Here is a 14223-nt window from a genome sequence, read left to right as displayed (position 1 = left end):
TCAAAATGAGTCATTAAAAATGGGTCATTAAAAAATGATATAAAAAATAAGTCGTAAAAATAGGTACTAAAAATTGGTCATAAAAATGAATACTAAAATTCATTAAAAAAAAGTTAAAAAAGACTCCAAAAATGATTCATAAAAATGGATCATAAAAATGAGTCATATAAATTGGTATTAAAAACATCTCATTAAAATGGATTATAAAATTAGATCATTAAAATGGGTTTAAAAATGGGACTAACAATGGGTAAAAATTGAGTCATAAAAATGGTAACTAAAAAAGGATCATAAAAATAAATATCAAAATGGGCGATAAAAATAGATCATAAAAAATGGGTCATAAAAACTAGTACTTAAAGGTTCATAAAAATGAGTATTAAAAATACGTACTGAAAATGGGTATTAAAATTGGGTTATACAAAATGAGTCAAAAATAAATACTAAAAATGGGTTATAAAAAAACATATTAATGAATCATAAAAAAAAAGGTCATACAAATGGATACTAAAAATGGGTATTTAAAACTAGGTAATAAAAATAAGTCACGAAAAATGAATCATTAAAAATGGGTACTTAAAATGAATCATAAAAATGGATCATAAAAAAATACTAAAAATGGGTTATAAAAATAGGTCATAAAAATAAGTACTAAAAATGAGTAATATAAATCAAAAAAAAAATTATGACTGATTTTTTAGCATCCACTTTAATGATCCATTTTTAGCACACTTTTTTGACTTATTTTTCTAGTCTCCATTTTGATTACCCATTTTTTTAGTACCTATTTTAATGACCAACTTTGATGACCTATTTTTAGTACCTATCTTGATGACCCGTTTTTATAGCCTATTTTTTAATACCCATTTTTAGTACTCATTTTAATAACTTGTTTTATGCCTAATTTTTTATCACATTTTAACAACCCATTTTTAATATCCATTTCAACATTTTAACAACCCATTTTTAATATCCATTTCATGACCGATTTATATCACCCATTTTTAGTTTCCACCTTAATGATCCATTTTGATGACCTATTTTTAGTACCAATTTTTTATAATATATTTTTATGACCCATTTTTAGGATTCATTTTTATTACTCAATTTTATGACCCATTTTTAGTATCCATTTTTATGACTTGATTTTATAGTTCATTTTTAATACCCATTTTTAGTACCATTTTTTTAAGACCAATTTTTATATCTTTTTTAGTACACATTTTTATGGTCCGTTTTTTTTTCCATTTTGATGACTCATTTCTATGATCTATTTTTACAACTCATTTTTGTGATCCTTTTATGACCAATTTATAACACCTATTTCAATGACCCATTTTTAGTACCCATTTTTAGTACTTATTTTGATGACATTTTTATGATCAATTTTCATGACCCATTTTTAGTATCCATTTTTATGACTTGATTTTATAGTTCATTTTTAATACCCATTTTTAGTACCATTTTTTTAAGACCAATTTTTATATCTTTTTTAGTACACATTTTTATGGTCCATTTTTTTCCCATTTTGATGACTCATTTTTATGATTTGTTTTTACAACTCATTTTTGTGATCCTTTTATGGCCAATTTATAACACCTATTTCAATGACCCATTTTTAGTACCCATTTTTATTATATATTTTTTAGTACTTATTTTGATGACATTTTTATGATCAATTTTGTGACGCATTTTAATGACCCATTTTGATGACCTACTTTTAGTACGTATTTTTAAACCTAGATATGACTCATTTTGAATACCTTTTTTTAAGACCCATTTTAATTTTAGTATCTGTTTTGATTACCAATTTTTAATACATTTTTATTGACTCATTTTGAATACCCTCTTTTTATGACCCATTTTGAGTACCCATTTATTTCTCTATTTTCAAATATTCGAATTCATTTGCTTGTGGCGAGAGTTTTTGTTATCCCAAAAAGAGAAGATGCATTCAATAAAAATTGCAATATTCCCATACTTCAATACATTCAATCTTAGTGACCCCTGTTTTTGACCCATTTTGATAATGCATTTTTAGAACTCATTTTAATGACCTATTTTTAGTCCACACAATCAAAGTGAATGCCAACAAACAATAAGGGGAAGTCAAAATCACTCAAACAAAATGGGAAAGTTCATATACAATTCCAACACACACACAGTGAATGCATTCAATCAATATAGGAGATTAAGAATATGCCCAAATCCAAACATGTGCACGAATTGAATACAAAAGTTCAAAATAAATGCACACAATGAATACCAAAGTTATCAAAATAAATGCTTAAAGTTCAAAAACAATTCCAATAACTAATGGATGCCAAAATGGAACACATTAAACATGGAGGCTTAAAAGTCACTTCAAACAAACAATTAGTGTATTTGCCAAAATTCATACACACTTATTAAATACAAAGAAAATGTCAAAAATCAATTTGAAAATTCAAACCCAAGCTTCAATAAACAATAAATAAATCAAACACAGTAAATAAAGCACAAAACAAACATGCTTACATTACAACTTGCAAATACTACAACATTGATAATTAAACCATTAATGTTCACACAATGAATACGAAAGTTCAAATATACACATGCCAAATTAAAAACATAAAAAAGGTTACCAAACTTTAAATATATATCATATAAAGTTTCTTTAGAGACACAAATACCAATTAAAATTTTGAATAATGCCTAATTTAAAAATGTTTCACAAAAAAATTACTTCAATCATATAGAAAGTAAACAATCAAGTTCAAACACAAAAAATGAATGGCAAAATTCACACACACTTCACACTATAGTTCAAACATGCAACGTGGGTCAATGCCACAATACACTATTCACACAAAGTAAATTTGAAAGTTCAAGCATATAAACACATACCAAAGTACAACACAACAAAGTTGTCAAAGTCAAATGAATGCCAAAGTACACTATTCACACAATGTGAATTTGAAAGTTCAAGCATATAAACACATTCCATATTTAAGTTCAAACACATTTCACATATAGTTTATTTAGACACAATTTGCACATATACAAAGTACATGATTAAATTTAAACATACCCAAAGCTGATTTCACTTCACATATGGAGTTTGTTCGAACATACAAAAGTACAAACAAACAAAAAAGAACACATGCCTAATTTGAAAACTTTTTACAAAAAGTAAATACTAGAATACATGTACATCGAAGTACAAAAAGCACAAAGTGATAAAACTGATTTCACTTCACATATGGAGTTTGTTTGAGCATACAAAAGTACAAACAAACAAAAAAGAACACATGCCCAATTTGAAAATGTTTCACAAAAAGTAAATACTAGAGTATACGTACATCGAAGTATAGAAAGCACAAAGTGATTGCTAAAGTTCACACACACTCCACACTTAGCAATTTGTTCAATGACACACTTCACACATGCAAAATAAATACTAAAGTTTAAATATGCACATAAGTGAATATCAAAGTTAGTACACTTACGCAAATTAAATAAACACCAAGGTTCTAAGATGCACATAAGTGTGTCAAAGTTTGAACACACTTACACAAATTGAATGTGGAAGTCCAAACATGTAGAAAGTGAATGTCGAAATCAAGTTCTTCACACAAAATGAATGTCCAAGTTCAAACATGCTTCACACAAATTTAGTTCGAACCATATGAAGTAAATATTAGAGTTCAATACACAAAGTAAATGCCAAAGTTCTTCACAATTCACAACACAAGGTGAATATAAAAAATAAAATTACAATTCACACATACAAAGTAAATAAACACACAAGGTGAATATAAAAAATAAAATTTCAATTCACATGCAAATTAAATAAACACCAAGGTTCTAAGATGCACATAAGTGTGTCAAAGTTTGAACACTCTTGAAACACACCCACCCACACAAACTAACAAACAATAAGAGGATCAACTATAAAATGTGGTAAAATAATTTTTTATACAAAGTTCAAATATGCACAACATAAATTCTAAAGTTCATACACACTTTCAACAAAGAATACAAAGTTCAAATATGCACAACATAAATTCTAAAGTTCATACACACTTTCAACAAAGAACTAGTGGATGTTAAAGTAAAACACACTAAACAAAAAAGTTTAGTGTGGTAAAAGACACTTCAAACAAATAATTAATATGTACCACAAGCAAACACTTCAAAGCTCAAGCAAACACTTCATATAAACACACAAAACAAGGAATGCCAAAATTCAAACATGAACATGATATGAATGTCAAGTTCTAACAATGAATGTACACAAAGTAAATGCCTAAAGTTCAAACACACTTTGCACAACTAGTAGATGCCAAAGTGAAGATGCCAAAGTGAAACACACTAAATATAAAAGTTTAAAAGTCACTTACAAATAATTAGTGTATGCCAAAATTCAAGCACGCACACAAACTAAATGACAAAGCTCAAACACACACTTCATACAAATGCAAACAAAGTGTCAAAATTCAAGCATACAAATTATATGTTAAACAAACAAAATGTCAAAAAAACGCACACTTCACACAAATAGTAAATAAATTACAACTTGCTAATAACACAACACTAATTATTACAATATTACCAAACTTTGTTATAATTAAAGAATATTATGATACTTAATAATTACAAATTTTATGCAATAAAAATAATCTAAAAACTTAAAAAAACATTAACGCAAAACTGAAAGAGGCTAATGAACATTCTTTGCAGCCTTAGGAAGGGGGCAAAATCAACCCCTCCCAAATAAAAATAATGGCATTAAATAATAAATTAGTTTACATATTACATTTAGTGATTTAAAAATAAAACATCATCTTCAGTTTTAGATCATTCTGTAAATTGCCTCAATTTACAAATTACATTTATACCAATTTTAACAATTGATTTAAAAATTCAACATTTTTACCTGTTTTAGATATTAAATACTGCATTTAAAAACCCTGATCAATATTGAAATATTTAAATTAGAAACCCTGATCAATATTAAAACATTTAAATTACATTCATTAGTTGACTTCAGCAGCTACCAAAAACTTTCAAGCACTTGTTCACCCTGTCAAACACTCAACATCAACCATGGTTTAATTTGAATTGGTTCCATCCAATAAAATTAAAAACAACTAAATATAATATTATTAAAGCAAAGAAGATTCAATAAATAACTTTAATGAAAATATTCGAGTACTCACCCAATGTTACATATGCACCAAAACAAAACTTTCAAATAAAACAAAAATCTAATCTGCCTAACTCTGCTATAGAAATATATAAAAAGATAAAAAGATAGTCTAGACTAAATGTGCTCTATTATAAACAATTTACATATATTTATTTTTACAATAGATTTCTGAATTATACTGTGTGCAATTTTATAATTTAAAAAAAATAAAAAAATAGCACTTCCCTGTCACTGTCATAAAACAGGTCCCACCCAAGCAAAATATGTTTACATTTAACTTTTTTACAGGAATAGGGATTCCACAAGGATGGTAATGACAATGAAGCATTTGGAAATATAACTAAAAGATGCAAGTGCATGTTTTCCAGTAACAAAACAACCTAAAACATTGGTCCACGGCATTAATTTGTAGGAGGAGAATTTGAGTAGGGAAAAGGAAAAAGCAAGGCAGAAAAAACAGAACTGGGATGAAAACCATGGTCGAAGGTAGGTCAGGCTGCTGGAACGATAGAGTGATGACACCCCAACCATAAAGTTCAAGAAGATTAACACTCCATGGTAGTTCCCTCTGTTTCACTTATTTGCATTTTCCTAAGTTGGTAGATCTGACAAATTCAAATCATAGTTCAATAAAGCAAAAGTTGGAAAGGAAAAAATAAAAAGTTTACAGACCTGTTCAAAATGCCCCATAGTAGATAAACAATGGCCTGTGGTGATTTCCAGCTGCTTAGATGCAGAGCTCTAGGAAGGATACAATTTATATCAAACAGTTAATAGGATAAAAGATTGCAGGTATATTTTCAAAATGGAAATGCGGTAGAGGATGCAATCCTGCGAACCTTCCGGAAGTAAGGAAATAGCAAGATTTTATAAATATTGGAAAAACAAAGAAAAATGTTTAAAATAATAGACACAAATTATATATAGATATTTGTAAGCACAGATTATATATGGATTGGTTTTGCATAAAATGAAAAGTTCTCTTGTAAGCACTAAAATTAGGACCATATGCGTGTTCCTGAACCATCATCAAGAAAAAAATGTTCCTTGAAATAGATTAGAGAGGGGAACGAATGTCAACGACAATAGATACATAAATTGCTTTCTGGCTTTTGCTGCCGAGAATGACTTGGATTGGGCTCACTGGGCCCTGGATGAAACATATGGCCTACTTGCTGGGGACTGGACTCAACCAAGAAATGCAAGTTTTCTAGCAAGATTAAGTGTTTTGCAGCATCCATTTCATAAGTGAGTTTTACTTGAAAAACAAGCTCTATAATTTCACAAGGATCTAATTCATAAATACTTAATGAATATTTGGGCTCTCTACATGTTCACAGATCCTTCTCTGGGATTTATAACAGTCATCTATGAGAAAAAGTTAAGCCTCACAGATGCAGAATCAGGCACAGAAATCCATAGTTCAGATCTTCTTGATTTATCTGTTATATTGGTATACAGAATAGTGGTCTCAAGCTTGGGATCCAGCAATGTGATGGTAATCTTGGACAATCGTAACAGCAGACCTGGATGGTGTTGCAGTAATTCAGATGGCAATGGATTCTTTGGGGACAAGGACTTTAAAGTCAGATGTATGGATTAAAGTCCCGACAATAGTGGCTTCAACGTTCATTGGGACTAGTCACGTTGTGGGAATTAGTCTAAGAAATGAACTCAGAGGTCCAAAACAAAACCAAAATGATTGGTATAAATAGATGCAGACTGGAGCAGAGGCCGTCCATGAAGCAAATCCTTAGGTGTTGGTTATACTCTCAGGGAGTCAGGCATCAAGCTAATCCACTGTTCCAACTAAATCTTCTTGTAGATTTGCTTTTCCCTTTTTCTTAACCTAAACTCTACCACGACTACGCTACCAACCAACATACATTAGGCCATTAAAACTAACTATATCCCTCTATTTAATTTTTCTATATGTGGCTATTTAAGTCTAAGTGTTAAAGACGATAAAACCCACGAATCTCTCTTATTGAAGGGGCTTCCATAGGTCTGACAGTAGTCAGAAAAACTATTATGGCATCTCTGCCTGTAAAATAGGAGCCCCAATTCTTTCAACGCATGTTTTCAAAGATTGCTTGGGGTAGAACTTAAAAGTTTTCCCAGTGCTTATCAGGCAACATTGTCTAGTTTAAACAAAACCAACACAATCATTTCTTTAAATGCAAAGAATAGGCATAATAAATTGAAATTACCAAAATGAAAATGAAATATGCCTAAAATGACCATAACAAAAAACCATTGTCAATGTTAGACTCAATTTCTTATCTTATTATTCGAACATGTTCAAGTTGCTGGAAGCAATTACAACATTTTTCAGGTGTGAATGACTGCATCACACTGGACTGTCAAAATTATAAGCATTAAATTGTAGATTTTCGAGAAAATTCTGATCAAGTATAGATTGTAAACACCATTGAGGTTATTGAAAAAACAAAGAAACCTCAGAATGATCTTGCATAGAAGAATACAAATAGGGAAGAGACCAAAACCTACACCTATCATCTTGCAGAGAGATAGACTCAAGGTAGATAAGAATGCTGTTGGCTGTACCCACCCACCCAATTGTATCCATCTGGGCTCCTAAAGTTGGTCAAGGGCTCTAGATTATGAAGGATCCTCAGCCTTAAGGACTTCTTGATTGAGGCCAGACTCAATGGAGAAGCCATTGAGACCAAAAGGATTAGAATTTATTCATATTCGTAGAAGTCACTGAGTACCCACCCACCCAATTGTATCCATCTGGGCTCCTGAAGTTGGTCAAGGGCTCTAGATTATGAAGGATCCTCAGCCTGAAGGACTTCTTGATTGAGGCCAGATTCAATGGAGAAGCCATTGAGGTCAGACTTCTTGATTTATGCATGCATTTTCATCACTCATAATTCACTCTAAACACTGCTATTGAAAAAGCATTCTCACTGTTCAGAAGAATTAGCCATCCATTGAAGCTAAATTACACCACCAGATTTATTCTTCTTATAACATATGCATGGTTATTGAAAATGAAAATAAGTGAAGCAAAGGCAACAGTCAGATATTGAGGCCCGTAAATTTGTTCTTATATTTGACAGCTTAAAACAAAAATGATGTATAACATATTGATCAGGCTAATTCCACACATGACTTTTAATAATATTTTAGTAGAATCACAGATAGTAAAACCAGTCATGTATCGATGAGATGAATTTTTTTACTGTTGTAATTGCAACTACCCCAAGAGACATAATAAAGGGGGCATAGCATTTTGAAAAAGCTACGTCCAATCCATGATTTGGGCACATCATATAGACCATAACAAGTGACAGACAAGGCATATGAATTGTTTGACAAAATGTCTCAATGGCTGCACAAGGGATTTAAAAGAAAAATTAACAAAAGGACAGTTTACGTAGGATTGTAGTGGTCTACATATTGGAGCTCATTGATTTTTTTAGTGTCAAAATATGATGACCATAACAAGTGACAGGCAAGGCATATGAATTGTTTGACAAAATGTCTCAATGGCTGCACAAGGGATTTAAAAGAAAAATTAACAAAAGGACAGTTTACGTAGGATTGTAGTGGTCTACATATTGGAGCTCATGGATTTTTTTAGTGTCAAAATATGACCCTCACTCCAATTAGGTCCAATATTAGGGAGAGAGGACTAACCTAAATTACATTTAAAATTAATTTTCAATTTCAAGTATAATAAATCTGTTATAGTTCTTTTTTGCACGTATGTCAGTAGTCAACTTACGACATGGTTGTCACTATCCATTTATTATAGTAAAGATCAATGATCTATTAGAGTAAAACATTTTCCAAATCCAATTCCAATTCCTAATTTATGTTTTCCAATAACGACCTAAAATGGGAGAATTGATCCAGAGCATCAATATGTGGAAGGAGAATTTGAATAAGGAAAAGGAAAGCAAGGCAGAAAAAAGGAACTAGCGATGAAAACCATGGTTGAAGGCAGGTCAGGCTGCTGGAATGATAGAGTGATGACATCCCCAACATAAGTTCAAGAGGCTTATAATTTAACACTAAATAGTACAGAATAGAAAAAATAAAAAACATTAACAATGCATAGTATATCTGTTGCCTTTGCTTCAGTTATTTTCATTTTCCTAACTTGGTAGATCTGACAAATTCAAACCATAGTTCAATATAGTCAACTTACGACATGGTTGTCACTATCCATTTATTATAGTAAAGATCAATGATCTATTAGAGTAAAACATTTTCCAAATCCAATTCCAATTCCTAATTTATGTTTTCCAATAACGACCTAAAATGGGAGAATTGATCCAGAGCATCAATATGTGGAAGGAGAATTTGAATAAGGAAAAGGAAAGCAAGGCAGAAAAAAGGAACTAGCGATGAAAACCATGGTTGAAGGCAGGTCAGGCTGCTGGAATGATAGAGTGATGACATCCCCAACATAAGTTCAAGAGGCTTATAATTTAACACTAAATAGTACAGAATAGAAAAAATAAAAAACATTAACAATGCATAGTATATCTGTTGCCTTTGCTTCAGTTATTTTCATTTTCCTAACTTGGTAGATCTGACAAATTCAAACCATAGTTCAATATAGTCAACTTACGACATGGTTGTCACTATCCATTTATTATAGTAAAGATCAATGATCTATTAGAGTAAAACATTTTCCAAATCCAATTCCAATTCCTAATTTATGTTTTCCAATAACGACCTAAAATGGGAGAATTGATCCAGAGCATCAATATGTGGAAGGAGAATTTGAATAAGGAAAAGGAAAGCAAGGCAGAAAAAAGGAACTAGCGATGAAAACCATGGTTGAAGGCAGGTCAGGCTGCTGGAATGATAGAGTGATGACATCCCCAACATAAGTTCAAGAGGCTTATAATTTAACACTAAATAGTACAGAATAGAAAAAATAAAAAACATTAACAATGCATAGTATATCTGTTGCCTTTGCTTCAGTTATTTTCATTTTCCTAACTTGGTAGATCTGACAAATTCAAACCATAGTTCAATATAGCAAAAGTTGGAGAGGATAAACTGAAAAAATTACATAACTGAACAATATGCCCCTATAGAACAAGTAGATCAACAATGGCCTACGGTGATTTCCCGCTGCTTTGATGGAGAGGTCCAATAGGATAAAACATTGCAGGTATGTTTTCCAAACCTTCCAGAATCAAGGAAACAACAAGTTTTTATAAATATTGAAGAAATAAAGAAAAATGTAAATGGAAATGTAGTAGAGGATGAAATCCCATAAACCTGTTTAAATTAATAGATAGAAATTATATAGATAACTGTTCATGATTGGTAGTCCCAGAAGTAAAAGTAAGGTGCGCAGATGATGAAAGTGGTACTGTAAAAATTTCAGATCCAGTTGGTTGTATCCATCTAGGCTCCTAAAGTCAGTCAAGGGCTCTTGATTGTGAAGAATCCTCAGCCTGAAGGACCTCTTGATTGAGGTCAGACTTGATGAAAGAACCATTCAGACAATTTTTTCATATTCGTGATCAGGGATAGGCTAAAGAGTAAAGATGAATGAATTTTCATCACTCGTAATTCACTCTAAACACTGCTATTGAAAAAAGCATATACACTGTTCAGAAGAATCAGCTATTGAAGCTAACTCACACCACCAGATTTATTCTTCTTATCATAGATGCATAGTACAGAATAGAAAATGAAAATAAGTAGAGCAAAGGCAACAGATGAGGTATCTATTTTCGACAGCTTACAACGAAAATGGTGGATACTATATTGATCAGACTAATTCCACACACAACTTTTAGTAGAATCGCAGATGGTAAAACCAGTCATGTATCTAAGCAATCATGTTTTTTACTGTTACAATTGCAATTACCTCGAGAAACATAATAAAGAGGGTGTAGCATTTGAAAAAGATACACCCCATTTTTTATTTGGTCACATCATGATCATATAGACCATAACAAGCAACAGACAAGACATGAATTGTTTGACAAAATGTCTCAATGACTGTGACTGTGCAAAGGATTTAAAAGGAAAATTAACAAAATGATAGTTTATGCAAGATTGAAATGGTCTGCAATGTGCATATTGGAGCTCATGGATTTTTTTAGTGTCAAAATCTGACCCTCACTCTAATTAGATCCAATATTAGGGAGGGAGGACTAACCTAAATTATATCTAAAAAATTTCAATTTCAAGTATCATAAATATGTTAAGAGTTCATTTTTGTACAAATAAACAAAGCACCATAATTAACATATCTGTAATCAAGTATTACAACATGGTTACCACAATCCATTTATATCTCATGCATATGTTCACCACTTTCTTTCAAAGAGTTGATTAGCTTAATAGCATTCTAAATAGATCTAGGAATTGGAATGACTACCCTTCGTAGATGACCTCATTTAAAATAAAGTGTATGGTTTCCTTGCACTCCAAGTTTATGGGAAAGATACATAAGCTTATCTATGCATGCATGTCTCATCTCACCACCACACAGCTCAGAAAGAGGCCGTTCTTAAAAAACATTAGTGACAAAAGCTTTTAATTCTCGCATAAGAAGCATTTGGAACAAAAGAAAAAGCTCTTGGCTGAGGTCTTCAGAAAGGATGGATGCAGTAGAAAACAAATAAGAAGGGTTTCAACAAAACAACTGGTGCACAAACACATTGGCAGAGGATTGAAGTTTCAACAGACCAACTGCTAAGATTTCCTTACATTAAAAAATTTCCAATAAGATTGCTAGAATTTTGAAGCGCCAGAACTTCAAGGAAATTATCATTCCTGTTGAGCAAGATAAGGAAGATTCTCAAGGACTTAGAAGAATAATTGGAGTCTAATTTGTGTATTAGGTGCTGGGATCTATCACATCAATGCTGTTGAAGATCCTACACAGGAGAAACAGACAGATTGATTTAAGCAAGGATTGAAGTGCAGACCATAGACATTTGTTTCAACAATATGGAGAGTATATAATGCTATTTTGTTTATTTAGTCTTGATTAGACTATAGAACCTTTTATTTGCTTTTTATCATATAATTCAAATCACACAAGACATCATATCAATACAATAAAGTTACAGAAGATAACACAAACAATACTAGAGACAACAAATAAAGCATGGCAAAACAACACAACAAATTTCAAAGCAATTAAAGATACTATATGACCTCACAAAGCATCACAAGACCCACTGTTTGGAATGACTTGAATCAAAACATTAAGCCAAACCGAATCACTTGACTCAATCTTGTAATGGCTTAAATCAAAACAACAAAGTTCAATTCCAGCCAATTGACACCATTCTTGAAATGACTTGGATCAAAACAACGTTTTCTAATTCCAATTCCATCTGACACATTAGATTTCATTTCTTTGTTAGTTTTTATTTGACGCACTTACAATTAAGCAATACCAACTAGATGTTCCTCTATAAAAATAGGTAACACTGCCAAAAATGCTCCTCAGCGTGTATAGTATTCATTGTAGATAATCCAACATGGATGCTACTCTATGGCTAACCACACATAATAATGAAAGAATACTCCATGTTTATCACGAGGATACTCCTCGTTTATCAGAAGTTCTTCATTGTACTACAATACGTTGTACCAACCTCTATTTATCACTTTGCAAAGAACCTCTACCATAACGGAGAAGCCATCAATGGAATTCCAAAACAATCAGGTCAGAAGACTCCATCATACTTGAAGATCTCCCAGGAAATAGCTGTTGAAGTATGCAATGTGTAGAAACATGCCTATGTCCTCTATACACTACTAGTACTTACTGATGTGTATATAGCTATCTTTGGGGACATGATCTATTGGGTCCACTAGACATCTCAAATGAAAACTAAGTGTCATTCTTAGCTTTAAGGGTTGATCATTCTGGTTCTAGGCCCACGCACCCAAAAACAAAAAATCATCAATCACTCACAAACAAGTAGTAATTTCCAAATTCTATCATGGTAGAAAGATAAGAATCTCAACTTCAATCCTATATAATTTTCTAGAAAATTCTAGGAAGGAAAGTACTCAAAAACAGTAAAAGCCAGCATTACAAATCAGACACTTCGAACCTATGTTTGACAAGACGTCTCAATGGCTGCACAAGGGATTTAGCAGATAGACATACCTGAATGTAGATGCAACTGAGACTAAGCGCAGAGCCTTCAACATGTATCTTCCTCCCTCCCCGGTAGCTTTGTCATTCAACCCAAAATGCGGATGACCAGGCCAACCTCCTCTCTCTTAACTGCTAAGGAAGGAAATTGGAGATGGAATCAGCTTGCCTTCCCTCTTCCTCTGTCAAATAGAAAAACCAACCCTAAAAAACAAATCACAGAAGAAGAACAGTACAAAACCCTTATCAGAAAACATGGAAAATCCTTATAAAACAAAACAAACAATAAAACTACAAGAAAAGACACTGACAAAACAAACATAAAACTCCAATAAAAGACACTGACAAAAGAAACAAAGACAAAGAAAACATTGAGAGGGAGAGGAAAAACACAAGCCCTCGCTAATTCACAAGAACAGTCTTGCTGCCATTTATAAGAGATGAATATACAGCAACGGTCACTGCTTTTTACTGCTTTTTAAAACGGTTATATACAGCAACAGTCATATTTTTTTACAGCTAACGGAGAGCCATTCCTTCCAAGATCCATGGCTGTAGTTTCATAGCCGTTGGGGAAGCACGCTCCACACAGGGATGAACACATTTTCTTACTAAAATTTTATTCTGAAATTCTTCATTTAAGTGCTAAAAATTACAAGAACACGCTCCGAGTGATAATAGAGAGCACAAGAAGAAAAATTGTTCATTTATTAGTTCAAATGAATAAGATTTTAATGTGATGTTTAATTTAGATAAGAATGGTTATATAGATTAGTTTAAATAAATTGTATACAACATAAATCATTTTTAAATTAAACTAGCGTTGATAATTTAGAAATAAATATTAATATTAAAAAATTAATAAAAAATAAAAGGTATAGATAATTAATAATTTAATGATAATATT

General features: G+C 31.6%; 1 long non-coding RNA gene across 1 annotated transcript; it reads right to left on the bottom strand.

Annotated features, from left to right (window-relative positions):
• Nucleotides 1-4723: 4723 nt before the first annotated feature.
• On the bottom strand, nt 4724-14023 carry LOC131047944 (uncharacterized). Its single transcript, XR_009106329.2, has 2 exons — nt 13329-14023; nt 4724-5068 (listed from the first exon to the last, which is right to left on the bottom strand). It is a non-coding gene; the product is annotated as an uncharacterized LOC131047944 (long non-coding RNA).
• Nucleotides 14024-14223: the final 200 nt, after the last annotated feature.

This window comes from Cryptomeria japonica, chromosome 3, assembly GCF_030272615.1.
Source record: "Cryptomeria japonica chromosome 3, Sugi_1.0, whole genome shotgun sequence".
Taxonomy (NCBI): Eukaryota; Viridiplantae; Streptophyta; class Pinopsida; order Cupressales; family Cupressaceae; genus Cryptomeria; species Cryptomeria japonica.
Note: the sequence above shows the minus strand (reverse complement) of the source record. Positions and strands in the feature narration are given on the sequence as shown.